The sequence below is a fragment of the Coptis chinensis genome, chromosome 8 (genome assembly GCF_015680905.1).
Source record: "Coptis chinensis isolate HL-2020 chromosome 8, ASM1568090v1, whole genome shotgun sequence".
NCBI classification, from domain to species: domain Eukaryota; kingdom Viridiplantae; phylum Streptophyta; class Magnoliopsida; order Ranunculales; family Ranunculaceae; genus Coptis; species Coptis chinensis.
This window is the reverse complement of record NC_141463.1, coordinates 70,696,744-70,718,077: the sequence shown is the minus strand read 5'-3', so window position 1 is coordinate 70,718,077 and position 21,334 is coordinate 70,696,744. Positions and strand designations below refer to the sequence as shown.

General features: G+C 39.9%; 1 pseudogene across 1 annotated transcript; it reads right to left on the bottom strand.

Moving 5' to 3' along the window:
* Nucleotides 1-5,147: 5,147 nt before the first annotated feature.
* On the bottom strand, nucleotides 5,148-6,060 carry LOC147482754 (dehydration-responsive element-binding protein 1A pseudogene; annotated as a pseudogene). The gene has a single exon (XR_015205789.1). The product of XR_015205789.1 is annotated as a dehydration-responsive element-binding protein 1A pseudogene (transcript).
* Between the last annotated feature and the right edge of the window lie 15,274 nt (nucleotides 6,061-21,334).

Here is a 21,334-nt window from a genome sequence, read left to right as displayed (position 1 = left end):
ATAATAAACGACTCGGTAATCAGTATATAGTACGAAATAATATGTATGAACAATGATCTCAACATAATGTCTGGTTAGTCAAAAGTATGAACAATCATTGTTCACATCTATTGTAGTATGAACAATTACAATCATTGTTCATATCTCGAGCAATCACTTTTCATACATCAACATGAGATATGAACAATTATTGTTCGTATATCTATTTGGGGAGGGAGGGGAGGGGGATTGTTCATACCTCAACATAATGTATGGTCAGTAAGAATACCTATTGGAGTATAAACAATCATTGTTCATACATATTTAGGGTATGAACAATCACTGTCCATACTTTAACATGAGTTATGAACAATCATTGTTCATATATTAACATAGTGTATAAAATTTGTTCACCTATTTGAAGTATGAACAATCACTGTTCATAAGTTCATATCTCAACATAATATATGATCAGTAAGAATACATATTGGAGTATAAACAATCATTATTTATACCTCAACATGAGCTATGAACAATCATTGTTCATAGATCAACATAGTGTATGGAATATGTTCACTTATTTGGGTATGAACAATTTGTTCATACCTATTTGAGGTATAAACAATCAATGTTCATAAGTTCATACCTCAACATAATGTATGATTAGTAAGAACACATATTAGAGTATGGACAATCATTGTTAATACATATTTGGGGTATGAACAATCATTGTTTATACCTCAACATGAGCTATGAATCAATCATTGTTCATACCAAAACGACAGAAATGGTAAAATTGGAAAATATTTATTTCAAATCCGGACTATTTGTCCTTACGGGTTATTTTCACTCGAAAATTGGTTTTCCGAGTTATTTTCACTTGAACATTATTTTTGAAGTTAAAAAAATTTTAAGAGTGATTTTCACTTGAACATTATTTTTGACCAAGTTCTTGATTAAAAAAAAAATATTGGTTCTAAGAGTGATTTTCACCTCCCCATCATGTAAAAATGTCAAGCGTTTAGGACCAATTTCTTGTTATTATATATTGGCCGAGTATCAAATATTGGGTGTTGGAGTATAATGACAGTGACGAACAAGAGTCCTCCTATCATGTAGAATGTCAAGGTGTATTACTTGCTAAGGAAATCAACACGCACTTTTAGTATTGTAACAACTGCAATCTGGGAAAGAGCTTACAAAAGAAACACTCTTGATTCGTTAATTTTTAGTTTTAAAGGGAGTCTTATAAGTTAATTTATATAATTCTTACTAATTTGTTATTATTTTTATTTAATGAATTCATCTGTAAATGCTTATTTTGGTTTTTGGACGTTACAACTTACAACTTTCTTCCTTATTCCACTTGAAAGTTCCACACTAGATGAAAAAGAAATTGGGTTCAACTTTCAAACAATTGTTTTGTCAAGCTAGAAGAAAGCATGATGACATGGGATTAGGTGATGAAGGGAATGTCACTCGCGATCCTAGAACTAATAGGGGGTTAGGTTTGCCTGGGAGGCACCATTTAGGACTTATGTCACCCCTGGTGTCGCAAGTCATTCCAATGCAAGATTTATTCCGAAGTGATAAAACAAAATGGTCGGACGTGACAATTTCTACCACCTGTTCATTAGTATACACTCTTAAATGTAAAATTTATGGTTCAAATGACACAATTTCATTCCGCCATCCGTTACAATTTAATGCACTGATGACAAAAATGTGATGTTCGTCTCCGTTAACTTATTTTGGCAGTTACTAGACAGGGCCACAAATTTAGCTAAGTTTATCACACCAGCCAAATTTAGAACCCATCTAGTAGCCCCATTGGAACGGTTATTTTGTATTTGGGGTGTTATATGGCCTTTAGCTGTCCATATAGGGTGCTAAAAAGCCTTCAAGCCCAGCGTAACCCAGCCGCCCAGGCCCATGGGCTAAAATAGCCTATCAAATTTAAGTCATCATGCAATTTGAGGGTCGGCCCGACCCTCGTGTTTTGAGCGAAGAGTAAGGGCCTAGATTTTGAAGCATGAGGGCAGCCCTCAACTCGACCCTCTAAAGCCCACCTCATTATAGCCCATAGTGATGTTTAATTTTTCTTAACAAAAATACATGTAATACTCTTAGGGTTTTAACTTTTACTTGTTATTATTATTATTATTATTATTATTATTATTAAGTAACCCCACTTCTTTTATTCAGCCTTGAGTTTTTGCAGCACACAAGAATGAAAAGTCCAAATAGGTTGTGGAGTTTATATTTTTTGTATATTGGACGCATATGCTTGGTTACATCTCATGTTTATTTGTAATGGTGGATTTGTAGATACAGGAAATTAAATGAAAGAATAGCCTTTTAGAGTTATTTCCTTAAGTGAAAAAGAAAATAGGGCGAAATTCGATCTATATAATTGATTCATAGATTTTAGTGGGGTTGGGTGTTTTTTACTTCAAAACAAGTTGCAAATATTTTAAACAAGAATAAGAGAATTGGGGGAAGAGATCGAGAGAAATTTTGGGTTATTTGATTTTTGAGATTTTAAAACACAAACATGTAAAACGATTGAAACTTTAAGAGGGAGAGAGATAGGAAATATTCAATTTCACCATTAGAGTTGAATTCTCTATTTAAAAGGATGTAACTTAACACTTGTAAGTCTTCACTTTTACTTTGATTTATAGACAAACCAAAGTAAATGTGTAACTTTTGAACTTTTGATCCTTAGAAGAAACTTTCTATCTCTATATTAGACTAAACTAGTATAAATGAAAAATGAGATATCTTTATCTCTAAATGATCATTTTAATCCTTAGTTCTTTCTATACATTAGCTATTTTGGAGCTTAACATAGAGAAGGAACTTGTGAAAAACTTACACAAGAGCTACTTCCATTAAAATGGAGTTTTATCTTCCAATTGGCTTTCATTAAACCCTCCCCAAAAGGAGGAGTTAGCTAATTGTTACTGGAACTACTATACTCTTACACTAAGAATTAAAAACATGAAAACTAGATAAGATAAAAGCTAAAGAAGTTTGTATTAATGGAGGCTAAAAGTAGAGGCTAGCAAATGAACTAATGAAAATAAGGTATGTTAGGGTTTGAAGATTACCCTACTTTTATATGTTTCAAGTAGCTAGGGTTTACATGTGTGGGTTAGTTAATGGGCCAAAAATTTCACTTGAGTCCATTACATTACATACAAGCCCAAAATGTGTTAAAAGAGCATGTCTTTTATTGTAGCACCATTATTGTCTATTTGTATTAGTCATGTGCAAACGAGCTTTATATCAGTGGAAATATCTTCTCGAGCCGATCGTTTTGACATATAATGGGCCTTAATATGAGGTTCGAGTTAAACGTTATATCTATTTGAATTTCTGTTGACTTTTAAGCCCTATCTGGGTTGACTTATGTTTGACTTATGTTTTTTTCTCTTGAATCTTGGCTCAAGTCCATGGAATTCTCTTAGAAATCAACTTAGCTTCATTTCTATGCAAATTTGACTTATTTTCACACATACTCAATTCAAAACCCTGAAACATACAAAATGGAGTAAATGGTGATTCATTCATATTATTATAAGCACAATTGACCTAAATGAAGTGTTCTTAAGGGGTTTAAGCTATAGTTTGGGAGCTTATCAATAATTTCTATTCAAGAGTTGACAAGTTATACAACCCAACCCTAAAACCCAGCCCTCAATTTTCTAAAGGGGGTTAAGGTGAGGGCAATGCCTCTACAATTCTAGTACTGGCCCTCAAATCATATGGGCTTTATGACTTGTCCCGTTTTACACCCCTAAACTAGGGGTGGAACTCGGGGTGTGGTGGTTGGGTCGGTTGAAGCCTAACCTGAGTCCAACCCGAGTTTCAAATGCTTTAACCCGAGCCCAGGACCAAGCCCTAGTCGGTTCTTAAATTTTCAGCCCAAACCCAACTCAAGTTGGTAGGGCTGGTCAAGTTTATTGGGCTTCAATGTGAAACAATAAAGAACTCAATGCCTTTTCATTGTTAAATAAATAAATTAAGAGGTAAATAATACCGAAATTCAATATTCTAACTAAATCAAAGGGATTTGATTATTTGAAAGGGAAACTAACCTAATTGATTCAATTATTCTATTTAAAATTGATATTCTCAACCTTATTTTTTTACAAGAATAAAACTTATAAGGAAACAATATAACCGAATAGAAAGAATGAAATATATACGTACATATATATAGATGGGCTTGAGTTTTTCGGTTATTTGATATTCTAACCCGAGCCCAACCTAAAACTGAGTCGGGTTTTGATTTTACAAGACAAAGCTCGGACCACGGATCTGAAATATTAGCCCAGGACCAACAAAAATTGGGTTTTAGCCCATCAGGCTTGGACTAATCCGACCCAAATTCCACCCCTACCCCAAACCCGTATAGCACCCCTAAACTAATTACAAGTCTAATGCTTTTACCCTTGGTAACAACTAAAAACTAGCTAGTGGTTTGAAACTTTCAACAATGTTATCGCTGTAATTTTAAGGTGCTCATCTTTGATCATTCTCTTTGTTTAAACGTTCGACAACCATTATGATAACCCATTATCTGATTAATGATCTATTATGACTATCATAATTGATTTTATGTATAAAAAAACTTGTTTGGTAAAAAAAAATAGAAGCCATTATCTCAGTTTATCTCATTCTCAAAATGAAATAATCCATTAAAACATAGACAAAAAAAAAAACTAACTTAAAGAATAAGAAAATAAATTGTGGACTTTTTCTCTTAAAACGAATTGCCTTATTTTCATCTTTCTCGTTTTTTGTAATTTTCTATTTCCATATTTGTTGTAGTAATTAAATAAAAATTTGATTTGCAGTTGCTTGTTTGGTATCATTTCTTTCCTTATGTCAAAATCATTTATATTAAAATTGATTTTAAAAACATAAATAATTCTAGTTATAATGGTTTCCAAACCGCCCTAAATTGTCTTCCAAAAAACATAGTTAAAAAATATCAAATCTAGCTACTTAAAGTTAGTTTTTTGGCTGCCGACCTGATATGATGTTTGCATGACAAACCGACCCATGGATGATATATTTCCATTTGAATTGGTAAGATCAAGTGAAAAAGTCATAAATTGTATAATAATCCATTTGAGAAATAAACCAAAATTGGGAAAGAACAAAAATGAACTGAAAGATTTTATCACATCAAAATTTTCTATCACATAAATGACCCAAAATCTGATATGCACATGTTGCCGAAATAAAATTATATATTCACATGTAGACTAGGATAGTCACCTAATCACTCCACAGAGAGAGATCGACGTCAACCCAATCAAATTTTTCGTGCATACGTGGCGGTGGAAGGAGCAATCCTTCTGCCATGCTGTCAAGTAAACTTGGCATATCCATCATTGCCTCCTCGTCCCAAAACATTCTAGAAGTTACTAAAAGTTTATCTAAAACTTGGACACGTTGCAACTTGACATAAGCAGTACTAGAAATGGATGACGTCAGTGAAGCGGATGATGCTGACGCCACCTTAGTTGGTCGATATGCTCGAGCAGCTTGAAAAGCTGCGGATTTGACATCTTCGGCTGAAGATGATTTGGGCCGGGGTAGAAGCCAAGCTGAATCCGGGAAATTGAGTGGCGCAAACTTCCCTCGAAGTGCCAATGCCGCAACATCATAAGCTCTAGCTGCCATTTCTGGTGTAGTATGTGTTCCAAGCCATATTCTTGACTTCTTGTTCAGCTCGCGAATTTCACACACCCATTTACATCCATTTCTATGTCTCACACCTCTGTAAATCGGGTGTCGGGTTTCTTTGAACTTCTTTCGTCCTGTGCTTCTCTTATGACTTATAACTGCTGGAATGTAATCGATGGTATGCAAGTTATAAAGTTCAGTTGCAGTTGAAGATGATGTAGTTGAAGTTGAATCAGACTTAGAATCCATAATTTCTATAGTTTTTGAAGCGTTTTTTTTTTTTTTTTTTAAGTGTTGAATGAGTTTTGTTAGAGAAGAAGTGTTACTTATAAAGGAAATATGAGTGTTAGTGAGGATTTTCTTAAAATGGGAAGAAACTAAGGAAGAGATGTGAGCCACGAATATTAGACGGGAGTAAGAAGGTAACACGTGTTAGGCACTGAAGGGTGTCTTTGGATCTAGATATTTCACAAGATATTTCACCATGTTGGTTGGTAACGTCAAACTCTGTTGCCACGTAGGTTTAAATAAATATCTCTGGCCAAATATACTGCTTTAATAAGTGTTGGACTATGATGTCTTTGAAAGCTTGGAAAACTATCCTATCCAACCCCATCATTCCACGAAGGGCCACCATGAGCTGTAATTTGTATGTACCTAAACAAGTGGCTGTAGTCTTCACGCAGTACTGATTAGAGAACGTGTCACATTAGAGGTGAACGATCAGATAAATCATACGAATGTCTAGTACAGAGGAGACTGTAAGAGGATTATTTGCAAAAGCGGCTACATTACATTAACCGTTGATTTAAGTTGTTCAGGGTTAGAACCCCAACGTCTTACGTATAATTCATGAAGTGGGGTATTATCTACCTACTTTAAGGAGGATGATTCCGTGAACAGTGTCATTTCTCCTCTACTCTGTACAGTATCTGTGGAGGCCATATTCATGACATAGAAGGTTATAGGTGATAAGTGGGCTCTAAGTAAGTTAAGTTGGAGGAGACGTGATGCTGGTGATCATGTCCGCGGAATGCCAACCGCTGGGAACTGCTAGGAACTACCGCGACAGTTGGAAGGACAGAGGACGTAGGATCAAGGAGTGATCAACGAAGGGGAAGAGGCAGGTGAGAAGATATAGGATTCCAACTGCTCGGAACTGCCTTGACAGGTGGAGGGACCGAGGCCACTAGATAGAAGAGAGATGAACGAGGAGAGGAGGCAGTTGAGAGAGGGGGGAGTGAAGTATAAAAAAGAGGAAGAAAGGAAGAGGAAAGGGAAAAAAAAAAGAGGGTATTAGAAGAGAGACATTGAATTAGAAAAGAGGGAAAATTTGTCAACACATTTTGGCGCCGTCTGTGGGGACCGAGAGAAAATGGCCACCATAGTGAAAAGAGCGGTAGGGAGACCTAGAAAAGAAGCAGTTCGAGAGCCAGAAGAAGAAGAAGCGAGCGCAGAGATAGAAGGAGTGGGGGAAGAAGAGACATCCGGTAGTAGGGGCGGATACCACCGCATATCATTGCAAGAGGAGATAGTCAGGTTACGCAATGAGAATGACGATCTGAGAAAAGAAAAGGAAGCCACCCAAGTGGAAACAGAGCGGAGGGATCTACAAGATAGTGGAATGGAAGGAGAGAATGAAGAATTTCCATCCATAGGGGAGGAACAAATAGCGGGCCTCACGATGGAGGTGGTGCAGGCGATGATTGAGAAAGATAGGGAAGCGAACAAAGGGGTGGAGAAAGTGAACCAGAGCGCAGGCAGAAAGAGGTGGCGAGTCTCAATAAAAACCCACTGGCAGATATGGTATGGAATTCTGAAGTGCCAAAGAGGTTCAGTCAACCCAGATTTGAAAGATATGATGGGAAAGGGGACCCGACAAATCATCTACATCACTTCCGGCAACAGATGCCGTTATGGCAGGAAAGCAAGTATGATGGACTCCGATGCATGATGTTCCCGGCTAGCCTTAAAGGGGGAGCATCAGACTGGTATTATAGATTAGCGTCGAGGAGCATCAACAAGTTTGAAGAATTAGAGCGCGCTTTTGTCGATCATTTCATACATCAGAAGCGGAGAGTGGTCGATATCGCGGCCCTATTCAATGTCAAACAAAGATCAGCGGAATCGTTAAGGGAGTTTTTATGTAGGTTCAAAGAAGAGACACTGAGGGTAGAAAATTTGGAAGAACATACAGCAGTAATAGCATTCCAGCATGGTTTGAGACAGGGAACTAGAGTCCACGAGTCGGTATCCAAGATTGAAATCACCACGCTACACGCCTCAGATCCGGGTGGAGAAGTACATACGATATGAGGACATAATGCAGAGGAACGCAAAGGAACAGAGGAGATCAGGGAAGGCGATACAGGCAGTGGACAAAGATGACCGGAGGGGTAAGAGCAGTAGAGAAGAAAGGGATAAGACATCATACAGTGGGCAGAATCGCGGACCAGAGAGGACTGGGGATCGTGGTAGGAGAGACGTTCGGGAAAGGAAGCCGTACCGTGGAATAGAGCAAACTCCCCTTAACAGACCGTTGGAGGAGATCTTGCCGCTGATTAAGGGTCTTCAGTACTATGAAGGTCCGCGAAATACACCAGGAGAAATAGAGGGAAAGCCATTCTGCGCCTATCATCAGATCCAGAACCACGCGACCAATGAATGTTATGCCTTGAAATGGTTGGTAGAGAGGATGATTGAAAAGGGAATGCTGAGAGAATTTATCACTAAGGGGCGCCAAGCTGAAAGGTTGCCGACACCAGCAAGAATCTTGGGAACGATCAACATTATTTTTAGCGGGGAAACACTTGGGAGAAATGTACACCGCGATAAGGTCAGAAAGACAGCAAGTTTGCGACAGGTCAATGAAGTGGTGAGCATTCCGCGGTTAGTTAGAGGAACCACGAAGGGAGAGGAAACCATAACGTTCACTCCAAAGGACCCGAGTCGATGAATTTCGCCACATGAGGATGCCTTGGTAATCACCATTGCAATGGGGAATTATTTGGTAAAGAGGGTTTTGATAGACTGCGGAAGTTCGGTAGATCTGCTGTTTAAAGGAGCCATGGAAGAAATGAATATCGATAGAGACCAGATGAAAGCACCGCGAACCAATTTGTTTGGATTCAACGGCAGTATGACCGAACCTGTGGGCGAGATAGTATTACCAGTAACCGCTGGTCCGACGACCGTATTCACGAGGTTCATGGTGGTGGACACTAACTCCCAGTACAATGCAATCTTAGGGAGACGGTGGATTCATGAGATGCGGGCAATTCCATCAACCTATTATCAGGTAATCCGTTTCCCCACAAATGGAGGAACGTATGAGATAAAAGGAGATCAAGTGGCCGCGAAGAATATTCAGCAGGTGACAGTGAGAAATATGGTCCGCGGCATCAAAGGAGAGATCACCGAGCAGAAGCCGGGGGCGGCATAGCAATTACAGGAGGCGGCTTCGGCGGAAATATACGAGCCACCACTTGGACCGAAAACTTTGGATGAAATTGAGATAGTGAATCTTGGGGCAGGAGACGAGGAGAAATTTACTTCGGTGGGTTCGGAATTGCCAGATGAATGGAAGAATAAGTTAATACAGTTTTTGGCAGAGAACGAAGATATATTTGCTTGGGCAATAGAAGATATTACGGGGTTGGATCCTGAGTTTGCATGTCATCGCTTGCATATGAATGAAAATGCAAAGCCTGTAAGACAAAAGATGAGAAGCGTGAAGCCGAAGTATGCGGAGGGTATACGCGAAGAGGTGACCAGACTGAAAGGGGCCGGGATAATTAGGGAGATTGAATTCACGGAATGGTTATCAAATGTAGTCGCGGTGCCAAAGAAGAATGGCAAGGTTAGGATGTGCGTGGATTTTACAGACGTAAACAAAGAATGTCCTAAAGATTGTTATCCAATGCCACGGGTGGATGAACTGGTGGACCGTACGGCGGGGTTCAAATTATTTTCTTTTATGGACGCGTCCATGGGATATAATCAGGTCGCGATGTACGGACCAGATCAGGAAAAGACAACCTTTGTGGTGGAAGGTGGAACTTATTGTTACACGAGAATGCCATTTGGATTAAAGAATGCTGGGGCCACGTTTCAGAGGTTAGGAGAAAAAATGTTTGAGGGCAAGATTCGGAAAGGCATGGAAATATATATTGACGACATGGTAGAAAAGAGCATGTCAGAGCGAGAACACTTAGAGGGTCTGCAAGAAACTTTCCTCATACTGCGGAAGTACAAACTGAAGCTCAACCCTGAGAAATGCACCTTCGGGGTAACTTCGGGCAAATTCTTGGGATACATAGTAACCCATCGCGGAATAGAAGCTAACCCCGAACAGATAAGGTCACTGATAGAGATGTCGTCCCCTCAAAATGTAAAGGAAGTACAAAGGTTGGCTGGAAGAGTCGCAGCATTGAACAGATTTATTTCAAAAATCTTCGATAAATGCCGACCGCTATATCGCTTTGTTGAGAAAAACGCCGGATTTCAATGGACGAGAGGAATGTGAAGGGCCTTTCAAGAATTAAAAAGTTACTTGGGAAAAGCACCCTTGCTATCGCTGCCGCGGCGAACCGGGGAAAAGCCGCACTTGTATCTTGGAGTGTCGAATACGCCGTGAGCTCGGTTCTAGTTCGAAAGGTGGAAAGAGTAGAAAAGCCGTTTACTTCCAAAGTAAGACCATCTTTGACGCTTGAAACCGATCTGCCAAATTGAAAAGTACGCTTTGGCATTAATATTTTCAACACCGGGTCAAGCCTTACTTACTTCGAGTCACATTCAGTGGTGGTAATAACTAATTTGCCATTAAAACAAGCGTTGAAGGCGCAAGTCGGTGCGAATCTTTGAAGTGGGCGATGATGCTTTCGGTTGTTATGAGATCCAAAGATCAATTTGAATCGCTGAAAAGGCGCAAGCCATGGCCGACTTCCTGGCTGAATTTCCGGCCGAGGACCCAACATGGCGCGCAGAAATGGTCATGGAACCGGAAGGGGAATCAAGTCAAGATCCATTGGATCCTTGGGATCCGCGGAATGGCTGAGAGTATTCCGCGCACGGATCCGCGGCAACCATTACTGAGGAATGGAATTGAGTCGCCCCGGTAACGCTCGAGAACAATAAATTTGGAGCTGTCGATGAAACCGGGATTTCGCGGCTTCAACAATGAGTCCGAATATGAGGCGTAATAGCGAGTTTGGATCCGGCAAAGGATTTGGGGTGAGAGAATTGTCCGCATTTTCTCGATTCAAACTTAGTAATTTGTCGATGAATGGTGGATTTATGGCCCGTTGCCCAAGGATGGCGGTACTACTTAGAGGTCCTGCAACAGAGAGCAAGCAAGTTCGAGAAAATTAGTTTTGCACATCTAGGCCGTGGTGAAAATAGACACGCCGACGCCTTGGCCTATGTGGCGGCAGTGCTGCTAGGGACAGAGGGACGGACAATTGAGGTGAGAGTCCTAAGCAGACCAAGCACATCAGAAGAGAAAAGCGTTTGGCTTACAAGTGAGCAGGAACAGGGTTGGATGATGCCCATTAAAACCTTCCTGATGGGGGAGGAAATAGAAGACAAACAAGAGAGACGAAAGATGGAACAAACTAGTAGAAGATACACGTTGCTCAAAGGAGATTTGTATAAAAGAAATTTCAATGGACCTATGCTGAAATGCGTAGGACCGCAGCAGAGCCAAGAAATTCTGGCTGAGATACACGAAGGGATTGCGGCAGTCATTCAGCAGGGCGCACGACAACCCACAGATTGATATCACAGGGATACTTTTGGCCACATATGAAGAGAGACGCCACCATGTATGCCAAGAAATGTGAGAAGTGTCAGAGATTTGCGCCACTCATACATGCTCCAGGGGAACCGCTACATAATGTATTCAGCCCGTGGCCATTTGCCATGTGGGGATTGGACATTGTTGGGCCGCTGCCCACGGCAAGCGGCAAAAGACGATTTATGTTGGCAGCTACCGATTATTTTACCAAATGGGTAGAAGGAGTGGCGTTGCAGCAAGTAAAAGAAGACAATGTGAAGAAGTTTATATGGGAGAACATCATATGCAGGTTCGGTTTACCACATACGATCATCGCGGATAATGGAACACAGTTTACAGGAAAAAAGGTCCGAGAGTTCCTTCAGGCATTTAAGGTGAAACAGGGGTTCTCAGCACCATATAATCCAGAAGGAAATGGGCAAGCAGAGTCTTCAAACAAAATCATAATGGATAATATAAAGAGGAAACTGGAAGCAAGGAAAGGGGCATGGGCCGATGAACTGAACCATGTACTGGCGCATCAGCACCACACCGCCGCGAACATCGACTATGGAGTCACCATTCGCAATGACTTACGGGGTAGAGGCAGTCATACCAGTGGAGATGATAGTCTCCACCACCAGAACCAATGCAGTAGAAACAGGAAGAAATGAAAGAATACTAGCCAGTGATTTGAGTCTGATAGAGGAAAAAAGAGAAATTGCACGCATACGATTGGAAGAGTATCATCGGAGGTTACAGCGGCAGTATGCCAAGAAAGTGAGGCCGCGGACATTCGAGGTGGGAGATTTGGTTCTGCGGCGGGTTACACCAGCCACGAGAAAGGAAAATGAAGGAAAACTAGGACCCAACTGGGAAGGACCTTATGTTGTGAGAGAAAAGGGTACATCTGGAACTTATCGATTGCAAACTTTAGCAGGGGAAAAGATTGAGAAACCGTGGAACATTAGAATGTTAAAAAATTCCATGTATGAATCGAAGATTGTCAATATTTTGTTACTTGTCATATATTAAAGTGCGTTCTTTGTCTATATGTCTTATGCATGAGAATAAAAGAATGAAGCGGCCTCAACAGGCATACCGACGACGCATAGCAGAGGGGGGACAAGCTCAGCCCCCAAGGCTTCACAGCCGCCAAAGACAGCGAGGGGGGAAGAGCCCTTCGCGGACGATAGTCCAAATCAAACCGGGGCAAAAGCGAGGCTGCTCCCACAAGCTTCCACGATAGTCGCCAAAAGACAAACTGGGGGAAGAGCCCTTCGACATGGACGATAGTCCAAATCAAAAACGGGGCAAAGAAGAAATTGCCCCACAAGGCTTCACATGGCCGCCAAAGACAAAGAGGGAAGAGCCCTTCAGACGGACATTAGTCCAAATCAAACTGGGGGCAAACTGAGCTGCCCCCACAAGGCTTCACAACCCAAAGACAAAGGGGAAGAGCCCTTCATGGACGGTAGTCCAAATCAAACTGGGGGCAAACTGAGCTGCCCCCATAAGGCTTCACAGCCGCCAAAGACAGCGGGGGGAAGGGCCTTCGCGGACATTAGTCCAAATCAAACTGGGGGCAAACTGAGCTGCCCCCACAAGGCTTCACAGCCGCCAAAGACAGCGGGGGGGAAGAGTCCTTCGCGGACAATAGTCCAAATCAAACTGGGGGCAAACTGAATTGCCCCACAAGGCTTCACAGCCACACAACAACAAATGAAAGAAAGCAAGGAGATTGGATAGGTTACATTTTTCAATGGACTTATACCTTCATATCAAACACTTAAAAGAACAGAGTAACGGCCCCCATATAAAAGAGCTTAAAGGAAAACCTGCTGGGCTCACCCAGAAACCAGGCTACATTCACATACACGACGTCAAAAGAGCAAATCTAAATTGTGTCAAGGATAAAGAACAAAATCATATAATGCAGATGATAGTCAAACGATGTTCATGTCTTCAGAGGCATGTTCGCCCATGGGCGGGATTTCACTTCTAGGTTGGCTGTCGACCCCATCCTTCTGAGAAGAAACTTCAGGCGCCTCCCCGACAAGAGTAGGATCATCATCCTCGGCCATGGGGGAAGTGACCGCGCTGTGGGTAGAAATAGGTCGCGCAGGAATATCAGCCTCAGAGGGCACCATCGGAGGAATATCATTGATTGGAGACGAAATGGTCGGCGGAGAAAGAGGCAGAAGGCGGCCAGCAGCAGTGAGCTCATCAAGTTGGTGCTTTAGTGCACGATTTATCTTCTTCTCGGCTAGGACGCGAAAGCGGTCAGCGGCTTCCTGCAGCGCTTTGTCCACAGCAGCTTGAGTAGCCAGTTTATCCGCCTCCCGTTGGCTTTCCAGTTTCGAAGCGACCCCAGCTACATAATCTTTATGTTGATCCTCGGCTTGCTGAAGAGCTTTATGCGATTTCATTGCCACGATGCGCAGATCATCCCGGTCCTTTTCCAGCTGTGCATACTTTACTTTCCAGCCATCCGGACCGTTAATCTCCTGCTTCATAATCTCCAAGGAGTCCAAAGTGCTAGTCAAGCCGCGGACAACATGTCCAATATCCAGGCTTAAAAAAAAAAAAAATCTTAGTAAAGAGTGCGTGGCCAGGGAATCGCTATGGATATACAAGAAGAGAAATTACCCTTTCCAAACCAGTATAGATAGACGTTTTGTGGGAAGCTAGAGAACCAGCATCGCCGTAGGCTTGATCCTTCGGAAGATGGGAACCGAAGAAGAGAGAGGCTGCAACAGCTGGATTGTCCAATGCGGAATCTCGGATATTGATATCGCGGTCCTTTACCTTGAATCGAGGTCGCCAGACTTCAACAGGTCCAGAGGGCAAGGAACCAGACGTGGTGGTTTCCTTCCCATGCCGACGCCCTGGAGCTGGGGGCCGTGGCTTGGTCACATGAGAGACAGAAGGATGTGCGGACTTGGTTTTCTTCGGGGGCGGACTTCTAAGAACGACTTCCACGGAGTCGTCACCATCGGAATCGCTATCCCAAAGTTTGAGTTTGCTGGCGGCCATATCAGCGGCTGAAGTAGTGGTAGGCTGAGGATTAATGTCGTCTTCCCAATCTGCTAACACAGAATACGAAGAGGGGGCGGTAAGGGGAGTAGGGGAGCGGGGCTTAGCGGCAGCCCTTTGGGCAACAGCTTGGGAGTGGTAGATTTTGGTAGTGTATTTGAAGGATCTGTGAGGTTTTCTTTTAGGGACAGGAGAGGATTTGGGTTTTCTTTCTTTGGGAGGCGGCAAACGATAGAGGGGACCTTGGTAGTCACCGATGTTTTTCAAGGATGGATCAAGTAAAAGAGGGTTACCTTTTTCTGGGTCAATACCGAGAAGGGCACATTGAGCACCGCCCAAATCGCGGAGGTGTTGAAAAATTTCGAGAGAAAGGCGGTGTAGATTCGAGATCGCTAATCGGGTCTCCAACCCGGATCACCAAGTAAAGACAAGTTAAAAATATGGTTAGAAAGGAGCACAAATGAAGTAAAAGGCGATGCGCATACCAATTGAAAGAAAAACCGAGGTGCCGTAGAGAAAAACGTCGGAGGGATATCCGCGGAGAGAAAAATTCCCGCATTACATATAGTGGATAGTAATGCCATACTTTGTCGAGGTGGTCAAAGTGGAGAATAAATGACTTCTTCTCATGACGAGTACGTATGACCATACCCTACACTACCAAACTTGGTGCTCTTCTTGATATAAAAATGAGTAATTATATCGCGGAGTTGGATTTTTGGGGATTGAGTTTCATTATAATGATTCGCGGCATACATGACACGCCAAAAATTGCCTATGCCTTGGCAGGGCGGAATATTGAAGTGGTTACACACCTCGACATCTAGAAGGGTTAAAGGAAAGCGCAAGCCTGCCGCTATCTGACCTACAGTAGCGATGAGACAACCAGGCCGAGGTTTTACCAGATGTGGAAAGTGGGTGACGCCGGGCACATGCTCTAGGACCAAGTCACCCGGAATGCCATAGGCGGCCGTGATGGCATCGAGGTTAGGTCTACAGTGGTATGACGGTGGGGGTGGAAGAGTAGTCTTCCTGCCTGAGGTAGAGGGCTCCGCGGCAGAATTAGAATCAGGGTTCGAGGATTCAGATGGATTCACAGTATGTCTGCTAGATCTGGAATCCGAACCGTCGGATCGAGTGGCCGAGGTATCCGCTGACTCAGATGCTGACATGGTGGACTAAAATAAAGAATGAAGTGGAAGCAACAATGGGGGGAACGAGTGATAAAGGGTAGAGTGAAACAGTGAAGCAAGTGAATGCAGCAAAATAACAAGAGAAGGGAATGGAAAAGGAGGAGACAAACCTGAATGCAAGGTAGCACAACCAAGGAGCAGCTCTAAAGAAACCCGATCGGAGCTTGAAGATCTCAAGAAGGTGAAAATAAAAAACGAGAAGAAGTTGGAGAGGCTGGAGAAGAAAATGAAAGGTGAAGTGATAGATTTGGAGAAGAGAGAGGGGTTTAAGCGGGAGTCTAAGCGGTGGGGGTAAAGAGGTAAATTCAGCACAAGGGACCATAGAGAGGAAGACACGTGGATCCTCGAAATGGTAAATGTCAGAGCAAATGCGCGGGCACGTGGGACAGCTGGATGCCATGATGAACACTGGGCCAATGAGGAAGGGGAAGGTAATTGAACCAACACAAGGCAGCATACCGCGAAGTGAAGAAGAGGAATGATTGGAGGTTCTCGGTCCCATTGGCTGTCCGCTGATCACTACAGGGTTCACACGACGGCAAAGGAACCGAGAGGGGCATCTGTGGAGGCCATATTCATGACATAGAAGGTTATAGGTGATAAGTGGGCCGTAAGTAAGTTAAGTTGGAGGAGACGTGATGCTGGTGATCATGTCCGCGGAATGCCAACCGCTGGGAACTGCTAGGAACTACCGCGATAGTTGGAAGGACAGAGGACGTAGGATCAAGGAGTGATCAACGAAGGGGAAGAGGCAGGTGAGAAGATATAGGATTCCAACTGCTCGGAACTGCCTTGACAGGTGGAGGGACCGAGGCCACTAGATAGAAGAGAGATGAACGACGGAGAGGAGGCAGTTGAGAGAGGGGGGAGTGAAGTATAAAAAAGAGGAAGAAAGGAAGAGGAAAGGGAAAAAAAAAAGGGTATTAGAAGAGAGACATTGAATTAGAAAAGAGGGAAAATTTGTCAACACAGTATCAATTATTATATTTATGGTTAAAAGGAATTAGAGCCGGGTTTGGATAGGATATGGCTATCCGAATCCGAATAGTTTGAAAATATCTAAATCCGAATTAAATTGAAATTTTCAATCCGACCCGATATGAATCTGACCGACCCGATCGGATAACATTAAAAATTAATTGAAATCTGACCCGAATAAATAAACAGTTATAAAAACCGATCTGAACCCAAATTATTCAGATTCAATTCGAATTAGATTCGGATCAAATCCGACCTGATTTCTTGCCCTAAAAAGAATGTACCTAATAAAAATATGTTACGGAAATGTAAAATTGGTATTTGACTAGTAGAATTTAGACTACTCTCGTTTGATTTAAACACATTACTCTTGTGTTATCAAGGAATTATGAAACTGCTATCTAACTATTCTAATTTACAAAACAGCTCTTATATTTTATCTAAATTACAAAACAGTCTATAATATTTATATTAATTACAGAACAATCCCATTACTTTACGATAAACTATATAGGGCAGTCTCTATATTTTGTTAGGAAGACTAAAACTAAATAAACAATCTTATGCTAGCGTATATTACAGATATGACGTTATTGGAAGTAGGGGTGTGCATGGGTACCCAATTATCCGAACCCAAATCAGAACCGGAACCATTTATAGCGGGTCTGGGTCCTAAAATATTATACCCATTTAAAGTGGGTCTTCAAGAACCGATCCGATAAAAAACCGAACCCGTTAGAACCGAATAGTAAAAAACCGATGGGTACCCGAACCGAAACTGGAACCGATTAGTTTGATTTTGATATATAGAATTTAGTATTATACTACACTAAATAAAAACAAACCCAAACATTATTATTATATATAGTATTATATATAGTCTATATTTGTTAGGTGTAAAATTATACTAAATATATATAACATTTAGCATAATAGTGAATGTGTGTTGTTAAATACATATTTTATAATATTACATTAAATAAGTGTATTATAAATATTAATAATAATATTTACGTGTCTACGTCTATACGTATAGTCGTATACTATGAATTAACTTATGCACTGTATATATTAACTAATACATTAACGTGTACGTGCTTGATATATTACATGTATATATATTAGATAACAAATACGTGCAATGCTAACTAACAATTGTGGTACATGTGGTATTTATTCTATATATGACGCATTACGTATAGTATAATATATATATGATCGATTTAAAATATACACATATATATAATGTATGAGAATGTATTTAAAATTTTTAGATAACTTTCAAATATTATTATTGAATTTAGGACCATTATTTCTTATGAGAGGACAAAAATATCGATGACAAGTGTTATAGTCCCCTGTAAACCAACTTTTATATCGGTTATATAACTAAAAATAATAATTTTAGCAATAAAAATGTATAACCCGATAAGGAACCGAAACTGAAACAGGAACCGACTTATTTAATGGGTATGGGTCTGAGTTTTCAAAATATAGGAAAAAACCCGAAAGAATCGAACCCGATAGGAACCGCTAAAAATAGACCCAGAACCAAAACCAATAAGAACCGACCCAGAACCGACCTATGAACACCCCTAATTGGAAGGATCAAACTTAAATACCCCACCCCCTCCCAAAATAAATAAACACAACAAAAAAAAATGCCAACACAACTAGATATGAATCACTGGTAATGTATATCGGGAAGGGAAAAAATAAATAAATATGCAACTGGTTCACTTTGTTTCAATATTGGTGGGGTGGAGACAGGGACCTGGGCTCTTTCTACATAATTTTGGGGAAAAACACAATGGAGGTATGGGCCTACCAGTAGTTAATCTCCTTTTTTAGAAAAGTTAAGGGGCCACTGATCGCAAATCTAGCTATTACTAACTCAAATTGCTCTTGCATATCTATTGTATTGTTAGGATCGAAAGAGCCAAATCAAAAAATCTATTTAGACGACTCCCTTAATACGTCCAAATCTTACATTACATTCAAATTATATTTCTCTTTCCAATAATAAAAAAAATAAAAATAGAAACAAAAAAAAAAAAAAAAAAACTAATAACTTACTCAATTAAATAACTAACACTCGAAATAGTAACAAATAAATAACAAAAAACTTACTTATATTTCCACACAAAAAAAATCATTTGATCCATTGCATGTTTGTCCTAATTATTTATAATACTCGTTATCAATAAAATTTTTACTTGATTAAAACTCAACACTTAAAAAAAGTTAGGGGCCCAAAAAATTCACCTTCGTCATTCTCAATCCCTTCACTCTCTCTTTCTTGTCACAAAATTCTATTTTTTTTTTTATCACTTTAGTTTATATTAATTTTGAATATAGTAAAAACAATCTATATGATTCTCTTTCTAATGACTTGAACAAATGTTTGAATGATTATGTTAAAAAATAGGATGATTTGTTTCACAAGTGCAACCAAATAGGAACGGATCTAAGCTAGGGGGTGTGAGAGTTTGTGTGTGTGTGTGTGTGTGTGTGTGTGTGTGTGTGTAGTAGTAGAAGTTTGCAAAAAAAAATTAGGGGGTGCGAGTCTTTATAGTTTGAAGATTTTTCTAGACAATTAGTTATATGGTAGTGAAGTTTTTCTATTCTCAGGGGTTGCAACTGCCCCTACACGCACCCCAGCCATCTATGCAATCAATTCATTTTTTTTTTTTTTTTTTGGAGTTAAGATTTATTTTTCTTTATTTTCTTTCTTTCTTTCTTTCATTTGTTTGTGGAAATATAGACAAGTTTATTTGTTTATTTATTTATTTGTTACTTTGGTTTTAGTCATTTAATTATGTATGTTATTTGGTATTAATTTATTGGAGTGTTCTATCGTAACACCCTACACTCTAACACGGACCAATATGATCAGATGACGTGAATTAAGGGACCTGATACAATAAGAACCGATAAAAGGAGATAAAAAAGACCCAACAAAAAGAAGAAGGAAAAGAGATAACCATAGAAGAAGGAAATAAGAAATCACAAGATAGCATAACGCGCGACAGTTTCTGTTTTATGTTTGTACTAGACTTACCCAATAACTATTTTACAACATACTATATATGAGTTTTAATCACTCAAATGGGCGACCTTGAAAATTCACAATGAACCAATTCCCACTGCTTGCGTAACATAGATTACTAGGTATTGTCAAAACTAATACGAATCATTAGGTATTATCTGTACTAAATAATTTTGTGAAACTTTAGTAGAATAGATGATATGTAAATTTAGGTGAGTTGTCATTACTTCAAAACAAGTTGAAAATTTTATAAAAACAAGAGGAGAGAAGAGAATTTGGGGAGAAGAGAAAATATATTTTGGTTGTTGATTTTGATTTTGATTTGGAGAATGAAAATAGATCTACTACTAAAAAGCAAATAAAAGAAGACGATTGAGATGTACGAAAAATTGGTAGAGATTAGAGAACTAAAATCCACCCCAAGATTTTTTCGATGAACAAACATGTTAAATCTATGCAACTAATTAGTCATACACAACCAATTAGAAATGATCCTTCATTCTTTAATAACTATCTCTAGTCTACTAAGAACAAATATGTGGAAATACACAAAAACATTATCTCTAATCAATTTGTATATTTCACTACCTTTCATTCACTAATTTCTATCTCTATATCATTAATGAACAAAATGTGTTAACTTTATTGCATAAAACTTAACAATGATTCAAAACATCAAATTTCCTCTAGGGATTTCATTTAACTCTCCAATTGAGAGTGTTACCCCATTGTCATTAGAAATTATTCCATAATAAATAAGTAAACATGAAGATAGAATGATAAAGGAGAACGAAAGAAATGATTTTTATTACTAAAAAACTTGAAGAACTAAAATGGAGGCTAGCCCTCCATAAATTAACCATAGATCTAAAACATTATTGAGAGCTTGTGAGTGGAGAATCTCTACATATCTTTTATATGTATGATGTTTACAAAAATACCCCTAACTTTTTTTTTGAAACAGATAATAGGGTTAGGCATACCCCTTGGACCTACATTAAAATCTGATAAAAACCTTTCCTCCGACATCAGTAGCTACAAGCTCATCTAGTGTAGTATCAAGAGGTGGGTAGTTACATACATATCGATCATTACTGGAAGAAGACAGACTAGCTAAGTAATCCGCACTCCTATTTACCTCCCTATATACATGACAAAATTTAACATCAAGTAAGAGAGTAACTAGCTTAGTTATAGTTCCTACAATGTTCATATAGTACCAAGGCGCTGTCTCTTTCCCTTTTAGAATTTGAATTGCCCTTTGTGAGTCTGAGCAGACCTGAATTAGAGTAAGTTTAGTCTCCAGACATAAAGAGAGACCTGCTTCTATTGCTTTCAGTTCTTGGAATAGAACTGACCTCCTGGCTCCACCTCCTGAATATGTGAAAATCACATTTCCTTCATGATCAATAGTAATGCCACCAAATCCAACTCTCTGGTCACCTACCGAACCGTCTGTGTTGAGCTTGAAATACCTTGTAGGTGGTAGCTTCCATTTGTAGAGAGTAGGATTTCTAACCGAGTACTTTACCTGTATATCAAGTCTTGAGAGTAAGGCTTTGATTTATGTAGTGTCAATCACAGAGTCTATCTTGATGCTAATGTAGAGCTTCATGTCCTTCA